At 44.5% G+C, this 10,823-nt stretch overlaps 1 pseudogene; it reads right to left on the reverse strand.

Annotated features, from left to right (window-relative positions):
* Positions 1-3,214: 3,214 nt before the first annotated feature.
* LOC112412415 (RNA-binding protein 7 pseudogene) lies at positions 3,215-4,017 on the reverse strand (annotated as a pseudogene).
* Positions 4,018-10,823: the final 6,806 nt, after the last annotated feature.

Consider the following 10,823-nt stretch of genomic DNA (forward strand, 5'->3'; position numbering starts at 1 on the left):
TGATAGTTTGCTGGGGTTGCAGGAGAAGAGATCGCACAGCAGCCTGTGGATACAGAGAGTCCTTGAGACTCACATTCAACCCCACAGCACAGTAAGATTGGGGGTCTCAGAAAAATTTAGTCTGGTTCCCAGACTCTTTCCTCACTGGCAGCTTTATTTGGCTGCGTTACCTGGTAAATCGTTTAATACTCCATCTTTCCTATGTAAAATACCCAAAGGCCTAAAAATCTTAGGAGCTATTTGCTTAATTCAACAACGATTGTCTCTCATCGTTTTTCAAATGATTGAGACCCAGATTTGATCTAACTGTTGGGAAGATACAATTGATCAGTTCTTTGATCACAGACTATTACTGCTATTTACTATCTTTTCAAGACCAGATGGGTTTCTTTTCTAATTTTCAATTTTCAATTGCATAAGAAATTCAGATTCTACACCTGCCTTTTTGTAATCTCTGTGTGTGGGTTGAATGGATGAAATTAAGCCTAAGGTTATTTGCTGAGCATTCACTCTGGCACTCTGTGTAATACTCAAAAAAAGCAAGGTACGGTCCTTCCTTTCAAGGAGCTTATAATCTAGTGGAAGGAGAAATGAGCTCAGAGCCATATGCACAGCTACTTGTTTTACTTAACATTAGGGAATTATTCAAAGATAGTGGGAACACAGAAAAAGGACTAGTGTTCCCATTCATCTAGGAGCACCTTAGAAGGATTTATAGAACTAATTCCATTTGAACTTGGACTTGAGAGATAAGCAGGATTTTGAGTGGTAGTAATGGTCAGGGGTGGTGGGAACGGCAGAGGCACGACCTCTAAGGTAAAAAGGTAGAGAGCACACTTGAACAGAAGATTGTGTGAGAGTTTCTGTAGGCATAGGGCACCCACAGCCCCGACCAAGCAGGAATGAGGCGATGATGGAAGATGGACAAGGTACTGTAGAGAATTTGCACAGTGGGGCAGTATGGAAGGATTCCGAGTTGCGGAGCCATAGAATTAGATCCATTTCTAGGACAATAACCAGGAAAATAAAGTGAAGGATGAAATGAAAGAGCTGGAGGAGACAGGAAGCAGGAAGGCCATCCAAGAGGCTGATGGAAGCCCAAAGAAGCAGAGCATCAATGGAAGAGAAGAGGAGGGATGGAAACAAGCTGGTTTCTACATGTTGTCTTCTCAATTTTCAGTCTTGGGTTTTCTTATGATCCTAGCTGATATCTCTCTCCCCTTATCTCCATATCTATCTATCTATCTATCTATCTATGTATCATCTATCTATGTATCTGATTTTTTTTTTTACTTAGTTCTCCTTTCCTTTCTTTAAATAATGGAATGGAAAGAAAGAAACAACCCCTTCCATCTTGACCTCTACATAACTTACAGAACATAATCATCTTAGACCACAGAAAAGATTCCCATGTGTCACAGCTGTCGCAATAGCTAAGAGGGCTCTGAATAATTATAAGAGGACAGTCATAGACGTTACATGATTAAACCTGGTTTTATACATCCTTACTCCCAGTCCTGCCTCAACTTCCCTGTCCCAGCAGAATATTCCTTGTTTTCCCTGTAGATAACTTGATATCACATTTGATCAGCGATTGGCTGACTGAGGAAACATCTGTGCTCTTTTGGTTTAGTTTTCCTGTGTTTACAGTGATATAGCAAACGTTTGCATCTTTTTTGTTTGTTTTTGTTTTGTTTTGTTTTCAATATATTAAAAAGCAACATAGTACAAATGTTGTGGTTAATATTGAAAAGGATCCAAATTTTTCAAGGTATGAATTTTTATAAAGTTCTACAATGAAAGGGAAACAGCATATTGATACATAAAAGTTTTGTTAAACAAGGTTTAAAATTTTTTTTTTTTTAGAAGATGTTGGGGTAGGAGTTTCATAATTAATTTATTTATTTTTGCTGTGTTAGGTCTTCGTTTCTGTGTGAGGGCTTTCTCTAGTTATGGCAAGCGGGGGCCATGTTCATCGCGGTGCACGGGCCTCTCGCTATCACGGCCTCTCTTGTTGCAGAGCACAGGCTCCAGACGCGCAGGCTCAGTAGTTGTGGCTCACAGGCCTAGTTGCTCCGCGGCATGTGGGATCTTCCCAGACCAGGGCTTGAACCTGTGTCCCCTGCACTGGCAGGTGGATTCTTAACCACTGCGCCACCAGGGAAGCCCCAAGACTTTAAAATGTTTAAATCAAAGTGTTTTAGACTAAATTCTTTCAAATGTTCAAACAAAAACAAAAACAAAAAACCCTGTACAATCTCCATAATAAAATGTGTCCTTGCACTTTGAAAATGTTAAAATTTTAGAAATTTGAGTGATGGAAGCAGCACTTAAAGCTTTCGTGAACCTTTTTTCCCCAAAAAAAGAATACTTTCAGTAAAACATTTTACTATTTTATCTCACTATGCATTTACATTTTTGTTCTTCCAGAAAAAGATTTACATTAACACTGTATTTTTACTGTAAAAAAAATATATTTAGAGATATTTAACTTCCTGAGTGACTTCAGTCATACATCGAACATGATTTAATGAGCAAATTCTAAAATTTTATAATGAAATAGTGTGTGCAGATGTATACTTGTATGCTCACTTACAGTAAAACTCAAGGTCATGTCATAGAACTCACACTTAAGTTCTCTAAGAAGTTAAATAATATGATTAATCCCCAAACTTGACCAAAAGGTTTTCTCAAATGTTAGTAAATTGAATTACTGAATTTACATTTTCTCATTTATTAACAAAATACTGAGTCATTTCAGACTATCAACTTGAATGTTTTCCATTATATACACCAAAAATCTGATTCCCTAACAAGAAATTTCTTGTAATACAAAAAGATAACAGATAATTAAAATATTTGCTTCATAATACAAGTAATCCATAAAATACATCCCTTCCTCAATTGTCTAAAATGATTAGGAATTGTGGCACTTTCTTTAGCATAAAACCCTTTCCTCTTCTTAAAACTCTGAGGTGAAAGGTTATTTATGTAATAAAACTAGAACCACAATTCTTCTCATTTCTGTATTGGACTGCAATTAGGTTTTAAAAATTTTATAAAGAAATGTGGCAACTTGTAAAGCTGCTCTATAGAGTTTTTTTAAGAAAACATTCCCAGGGCTTCCCTGGTGGCGCAGTGGTTGAGAGTCCGCCTGCAACAACTTAACAAAAGGGCCTAGAATGACCCTATGAAAACATCCTTTTAACACTTCTTAGTGTCGAGATGAGTGCCAATTTCCATCGCTACCACTGTCTCTTCTGTTATCATAGTCATGGCTCTGGCCATGAAGTGATTTCTCTCTTCATAGAAGAAATCATCTCTGCTTCCTCTGTAATGATGGTCGGACCCATGATCAGTGTAGCGCTGTTCACGGCTGTGTCTATCCACTACGTAAGGATGAGAATTCTGTCTGACTTTTCGCTGTGATAATGGTGTATCTTGGCCCCACTGGGAGGTTGAAGACTGGTTAAAAGTATGATTATGTGACTGAACTGATGGATCCAGATGTGGAGAACCAAATTTCCCTCCATAGAACATCTGTCTCAAAGCACTGTTCATCACTGCTTGTCTCTGAAAATTTTCTGAAGAAGAAAAAGATCTTTGAATTATCGGTGTTGATGGAGTCATGTTATCCGCTGTCCTTTCGTACCTGCTAGGAGATGTGGAAGTAGGGCTTGAACTTCCAACATGATGCTGGGAATATGACAAACTGACCTCCTGTGAGGCATGGCTACTTCCTGATCTAAACTGAAGTTTGATGGGCCTTCCAAAAAGTTTGATTCCGTTAAGCAGATTTATGGCATAAGGAACAGATACTTCACGTTTGAAATTCGCAAACGCAAACTGCTTTGGTTTGCCATCCTTATCTTTTGGAATTTTCACTTTTATTACTGGCCCAGCCTGTTGGGTGCCGGGATGGACCGTCCCGCTTGTCCCAGGAAAGCAGGGATGGCCATTGGGCCGGGCCCTACCCGGGCCGGAAAACGAAAGGGAAAGCACGTTTGCATCTTTCATGGGTCCTGTACCTTTATACTTTTGACCAACTGATTACATGTTAACTAATTGCTCCTTAGTGATTTTTAAAAATAAAATCTTCCAACAATTGACTAACAGACCCTGCTAACCAAGCGTTAAGATAATCCAAAAGATACCTTGAAGGGATCCTAATGGATTGTGTGTGGGTATCACAGGATGAGTATGAATACGTTTTAGAGAAAAGGAAAATGGTGCCTTATGACATTGTTTTTTGCCCCAGAGCCTGATGAATTACGCTCGAGCCCCATTCTCTCCTTCAGAGACAAGGCATTTCACTTGCAGACATATCTTTTTTTTCGCTTCCACTTCTTTATTTCATTCTCCCCAAGGGATCTCAGGCAAGTGCACAGTTAGGCAACAAAGACTAGCGGGAAAACGTCATCTAGGTGGGGTGTATTGGTTTCCATGGCTCCTGAGAAGTTAAAGTGAAGGAAGGAAGCGAAACTTGGGCACTGGAAGCAAATCTTCTATTCTTTCCTCCTTTCAATGCATAAACCCGTACACAATCCCTCTGGGCAAGGGAGACAGAGCTCACTAAGTGATTCATTTAGATTCTGCATGAGAAGGAGATATTATTTTAGTCTTCATTATAAGAGGGGCCATTTCTTCAAACTGACCGTTTTTCCCTCTAACTCTTTTCCAAAGTAGCCTGTTTACAATCTACTCTTGTAGCTTACAGTACTCAGTAGAGACAAGTAGGGAGACATTCAGACCTTGAAAAGCTTCAAGACATCCCACAGAGCTGGAATGCTTTTCTCAAAGGGAAAAAAATTCTGCAAATGTGTACGTACTTGCCTATGTGCCCGAAAGAGCCAGCTGGACAGACCATAAACAGCTCCCATTCAGGAACAACAAAAGCCCATGTCAGAAGTCAAGGGACAGGGGGCTGAGAACTAATAATAATTTTGCACTTACACAGCAGTTTTCATCTGAAGACCTCAGAGTGCTTTATAAACATTAATTAAATTGCCCCACAGCCCTGCGAGATGGCTGTGTATCACTGTTTCCAATTTGCAGGGGTTGGAGGGAGGAGAAATGTGTGCCTGGAGTGAAGTTGGAACCAGGCCATGCTACAGTGCACGTGGATTGTGGACTCAGAAAAAGCAGTGGGACCTTTCCTCTGTGAATTTAAGGCTATGGTCACGTCTCATGGCACCTGCTTGACCAAGAAGGAGATGGTCTGGCAACAGGGCTGTCCAGGGCGACCCCTCAGCAAGACCCACCTCCTGCATAAGGCAGCCACCTGCACTGGGCTTGAGGGGCTCCGGCACGATCTCCCCGACAAACTCATTGCCATTATTACAGACGCATCCCTTCAGTGGGACTCATGAGGGCAAGTCAGGCCCACCTGAAATGCTGGCTCTGCTTGCTTGGAGGTGTAGTCAGGACAGCTGCTTGGAGAAGGGTCGTGATGGGTACTCAGCAGAAAATCCTATGATTGATTATTATCTGCCTTGCCTTTGGGAAAAAGTAGGTGTGGGTTGAATTGTGTCCCCTGAAAAGATACCTTTTTTTAACAAAACTAATTTTATTGAAGTATAGTTGATTTACAATGTTGTGTTAATTTCTACTGTACAGCAAAAGTGATTCAGTTATATATATATTCTTTTTCATATTCTTTTCCATTATGGTTTATCACAGGATATTGAATATAGTTCCCTGTGCTACACAGTAGGACCTTGTTGTTTATCCATCCTACATATACTAGTTTGCATCTGCTCATCCCAAACTCCCACTCCATCCCTCCCCCCCCCACTCCCTTGGCAATCACAAGTCTGCTCTCTATGTCCGTGAGTCTGTTTCTGTTTTGTAAATAAGTTCATTTGTGTCATATTTTAGATTCCACATATAAGTGATATCATACGCTGTTTGTCTTTCTCTTTCTGACTCACTTCACTTAGTATGATCATCTCTAGGTCCATCCCTGTTGCTGCAAATGGCATCCTTTCATTCTCCCTGAAAAGATGTCTGGAAGTCCTAACCCCGGTACCCATGCATGTGACTTCGTTTGGAAATCGGGTCTTTGTAGATGTAACAAGTTAAGATGAGGTCATACTGGATTAGAGTGGGCTCTGACTCTGAAGGCTGTGTCTCTGAGACAAGGGCAATCTGGACGCAGCCACAGAAAAGCGTGGCGCGTGAGGATAGAGGCGGTGATGGGCGTGATGTGCGTACAAGCCAAATGACCAGGATTGCTGGCGACCACCAAAGCTAGAAGAGGCAAGGAAGGAGTCCTTCCTAGAGCCTTGGCAGGGAGCGCAGCCCTGCTGACACCTTGACTTCGAACTTTTGGCCTCTAGAATTATGAGAGAATAAATTTTGTTGTTTTAGGCCACCCGTTTGAGGTGCTTTGTTACAACAGCCTTAGGAAATTAATACAATAGTCTAAATATTGGAAGTTGCAAATGCAGGATCATTAAAATGGTCGTTTATTTAAAGACACATCCCACCATTGTAATAAGCGAAGGAAAGTTTTCTGGAGAGGTTGGGCTGTGTCGATGGAGATGAGGACAGGATGAGCACATCGTAATGATGGTGACAGTGACGTCACTTAGTCCTCTGGCCTGGCACCCGCTGATGGTTCTTGGCCACTTAGATGTTTTGGCGCGTCAGTCCTGTTGGAACATGTTGAATTATAATTGTGAAAATTCATTTAACGCATCCCATTTCTTCATCCCTGTAATGACATAGAAAGAAAAACAAGGAAGGCAATTTGAAGCCCAATCAAGGATAGCAAAAGGCAAAAATAGCCTACAAATAAGAAAAAGGAAAAATAAGATCCAAACACTGGGAAAATTAATCTGTCATGGGTGAAGTTGTAGACATTTGGGGCAAGAGATCATCTGTTGTATTCGTCTTTCGTCTTGCCCTTTGCAGGCTCCCTTTAAAAAATACAAACAGTCCTGGGATGGGCAACACATATAAAACAATACAGTCATGTCAGGCTTTGGAGTCAGACAGATGTGAATGGAAATCCAGGATCTGTCATTTACTATCTCTACGGTATTAGGGAAGTCACTTGACCTCTCAGTGCCTTAATTTACTCATCTGCTAAGTGGGTGTAATGATATTCTCAAACGTTTGTTGTCAGAATTAAATGAGTTAATATCTGTTTCAAAGCCTGCTCTATAATATGTACAGTATTTTCAGTAGCATTTGCTTCTGCTCAGTAAATAGCTTTCCTTCCCGTGGAGAGTGGATAAGGTGGGATAGGCAAGCTGGAGACGGGGCAGAGGGAGAGGCTGGGGGAGATGACCCAGTTGAAAGATCCTGCATAACGGAGTCTGCCATTGGACTGTGGTTTGAGGAGAAGTTGCTTCCTTCTCCCTGTAGCCTCAGGGTGGCCCTGCCCCCAAAATTCTCCTTTCCTCCTTGGCTAGGGTCCCTCAGAGCTGGGGGAGTGACAGAGTGCCCACAGTACACTGCTGTGGGCAGTGGAGCTGCTTCCTTGTCTGCCTTTGCTCTCTGAGCAGGGCCCACATCCAGAGAACTGGAGCTGGGGAACCCCTGGAGGCGGCTCCAGCTGTCAGCGGAGTCCTTTCCTCAGGCTGGGATCCAAGAAGTGCCAAGAAAGGAAGCAGAAGTTGTTCCTATCAGACTGGGCCGAGAAGTCAACAACCTCACCTTCTTTGATAGTGATCTTTGAGCCCCAGTTAAATGGGTCAACTCCTATTTACCTAAAAAGAAACAACCTTGCCAAACGGTTCATCATCATCTTTTTTTTTGTTTTTTGTTTTTTTTAACAAATGTGAACAAGTTTTGAGTGTAACTTCTTATTTCCCCAGGCTCCACACAACCAAAGGCATGAGTGACAGCCTTGATCAAAATATAAATATTTTAACGTTGAATTCCCCCACCAGATATGGCTGATAATAAACACAGACCCAGACCCTGTGGGTCCTGAGTGGCCCACCATTGCGCTTGGCCACCATCATGTTTTCCTCTTGGGATGGCCATGCCGCTCTCACTCTGCCACCTGGTGGACTGGTTCTGCAACTGCATGTCCCATGCCTGTGGCTTAGGTCTCAGGAGACTGTTGCTTTGTTGCTGTTCCTGTAGCTGTTGGGCCCATGAACAGGGGAAAGCCCTCTCTCGTCAATAAAATCTCCCTAAATAAGAAGTTAGCTAATTGCAGTTTCTTTCAGTTCCTAGAATTGGGGCACTTTCTACCTCCCAATGTTGCATTCAGAAATATTTTGCCCCCCTACCATTAGCCAAAACCCCTAGCCGGGCCCAAGCACTTGTCAGTGACTCTCTCCTTTGACCAAACTTTAATCAACCTCCTGGGAGCCCTCGACTGGACTAGGCATGACCTTGGGCTTCCTTCTCCGTCCTTGTAGAAACCAGTTTGAGCAAGAATCCTATAAAGCCAGTTTAGTGAAAACTCCCCACGTTTAGTGTCTGACTACCCTTGATATCACGCTGGTATCAGCAAGAATTCTGTCGAGTCATTCTCACAAGAATTCCCATACCCAGGCTTCCCTGGTGGCACAGTGGTTGGGGGTCTGCCTGCCGATGCAGGGGACACGGGTTCGTGTCCCGGTCCGGGAGGATCCCGCGTGCTGCGGAGTGGCTGGGCCCGTGAGCCATGGCCGCTGAGCCTGTGCGTCCCAAGCCTGTGCTCCGCAACGGGAGAGACCACAACAGTGAGAGGCCTGCGTACTGCAAAAAAAAAAAAAAAGAATTCCCGTAGCCACGATGTCTCTCCTTCGAGTTTTCCATCCACTGACCCTCACTCTGCTCCTTCACTACAAATCCCCACTGTCCTTGTTAGAGTCAGAGTTAAGCCTGGTCTCTGTCCCCTACCACAACCCCCCCACTGTAGTAGCCTTACCGTCGCTAGCAAGTGTCAGAAATCATTTTTTCGTTGACACATTTCAGCTGTCACTGCAGGAGGCATCCCTGTCCTCCTGGGCATCCCAGGCTGGAGCAGACCTTTTTTTCCTCTCTGAGACTCTTCATCCCAGAAAGGTCCTGCCTGACCCATCAGATTTAAAGTCTCCCAATAATCTCTCCCAGGAGGACTACTGAGGTTGGCAGTCATATATCTTAGATTTGGGAGGGCATCCATAATTTCGAATCACCTTTCTCGCAGCCAACAAATAAGTCCTAAATTTCTGGTTTAAATAAAAATTTTCTGTGTTTTCTGCTTTGGCTCTAGGTCTCCCTCTTGATCACCCCAGCTGGTGTCAGCGTCACATGCCTTGGGCTCATACTGTCCCTTTCAAATGTCCAGCCTTCTCCTTCAGCCTCAGAGCCTGCGTCTCTGTCTCCACCTTCCCCGCGACTTAGCTCAGGATCACAGCCAGCTGACTGGCTGTGGCCGGCTAGGCTTGCTTTCTCAGGTCCTCGGGACTAGACAGGAGCCCAGGAGAAGAGGAGAGGAAGGGATGTGCCTTCGTTCTCTCTCTCCTCCCTGCCTCCCTGCCTATAGCATCAGGCCGCTGGGCAGGTGATGCACTGATCTGGCTATTTTTTCCTCCTGAAAATCCAACCCCGTTATCCCTGATACCAAATCCTTGGTAAAGAGAGGGCCAGGCTGAGCCTCGAACATGAAGACAGGAAGTGAAGGTAGCCCTGAGATTCTGGGCATAAGAAAGCCCCAGTTAAGAGACGGAGAGAAAAGAGATCGTATGTGGCACCTCTCTGCTGGGAACGGGGACCGGACATGCATGAGGAGCCTGAGATCTGCGCCAGGCACTTTCCATCCATTAGCTTTTCCCACGTTATAGATTAGATAACTGAACCTCAGAGAGGTTAAGTAGTGTCCCTAGATACCGTAGCTCAGGAGTGGAGCCAGGATTCGGACTTGGGTCTGCTGATTTATTTGACTTCTATGCTCCAGCTCTTTCCACCAAACCCTATTCCTCCCGTGGGGCGGAAATGTGTACGCTCCTAGGGACAGGGATGCAGTCCTCCCACATCTTCTGTAGGAGAAGCCTGGCTGCCTTCGGTCAACCACCCCTCTGTGCCTTGGATCTTGTTACCATTCATGCCGTTTCTAATAACACATTCGTAATAATCTCTGAGGTGACAGAAATGGCCCCAGTCCTCAGACTGGGGAAGGGCTCAGCCCTGGAAGGGCTCAGGGCTGCCATGACCACTGGCACAGCCTCCAGGCTCAGCCGGTACCTGCTGTGGACCTCGGATGCCTGGAATCAGATCCCCAGGCTGGGCAAGGGACGAGCAAAATGGCAACCAGGCCTGGGAGGGTCCCCTGAGATGGAGCCATGAGCTATGGCCCTTTGGTAAGGCCGATCTGTGCAGCAAGCCCCTGGGAAGTAGAAAACCCAGCCTGACAAGTGACCTTGACAGAATTACAGCAGTAATATTTTCAGTCGGTTGAGCTAGTCTTGGCCAATTTCTCTAGAGCATTAGGTGCAAACGTAAGTCTGCTTCTCCACATTGCACACGCCTGTGCCGGCCTCTCCCCCTCCGCCATTTAAAGTATTTATCCTGTGGCTTGTACAAGCCACGTCTTTCTCTTCCCCAGTGAGAGTGAGAGTCTCCAGGCTTCCTTGCCCGCCGCTGGACGTGCAGCGAAGCAGTGAGGACAAGAATCTTGCCCCAAGCCCATCAGGCCGGGCTAGCATCGGATGACCTCCTGCACCAGCCAGCCTGTCTTTTGGGGATTGAAATTGATTTTCCTCCATTCTGTGTGTGAGCACAACCCGAGGTACAGCTCTGTTACCAACGCCCATCTCAGGTGTGCATTTACAGGTGAACAGTGATACTCTTAAAAAGATAAATGCGGGCTTCCCTGGTGGCGCAGTGGTTGAGAGTCC

The sequence above is a fragment of the Neophocaena asiaeorientalis genome, unplaced genomic scaffold (genome assembly GCF_003031525.2).
Source record: "Neophocaena asiaeorientalis asiaeorientalis breed wild unplaced genomic scaffold, Neophocaena_asiaeorientalis_V1.1 scaffold427, whole genome shotgun sequence".
NCBI lineage: Eukaryota > Metazoa > Chordata > Mammalia > Artiodactyla > Phocoenidae > Neophocaena > Neophocaena asiaeorientalis.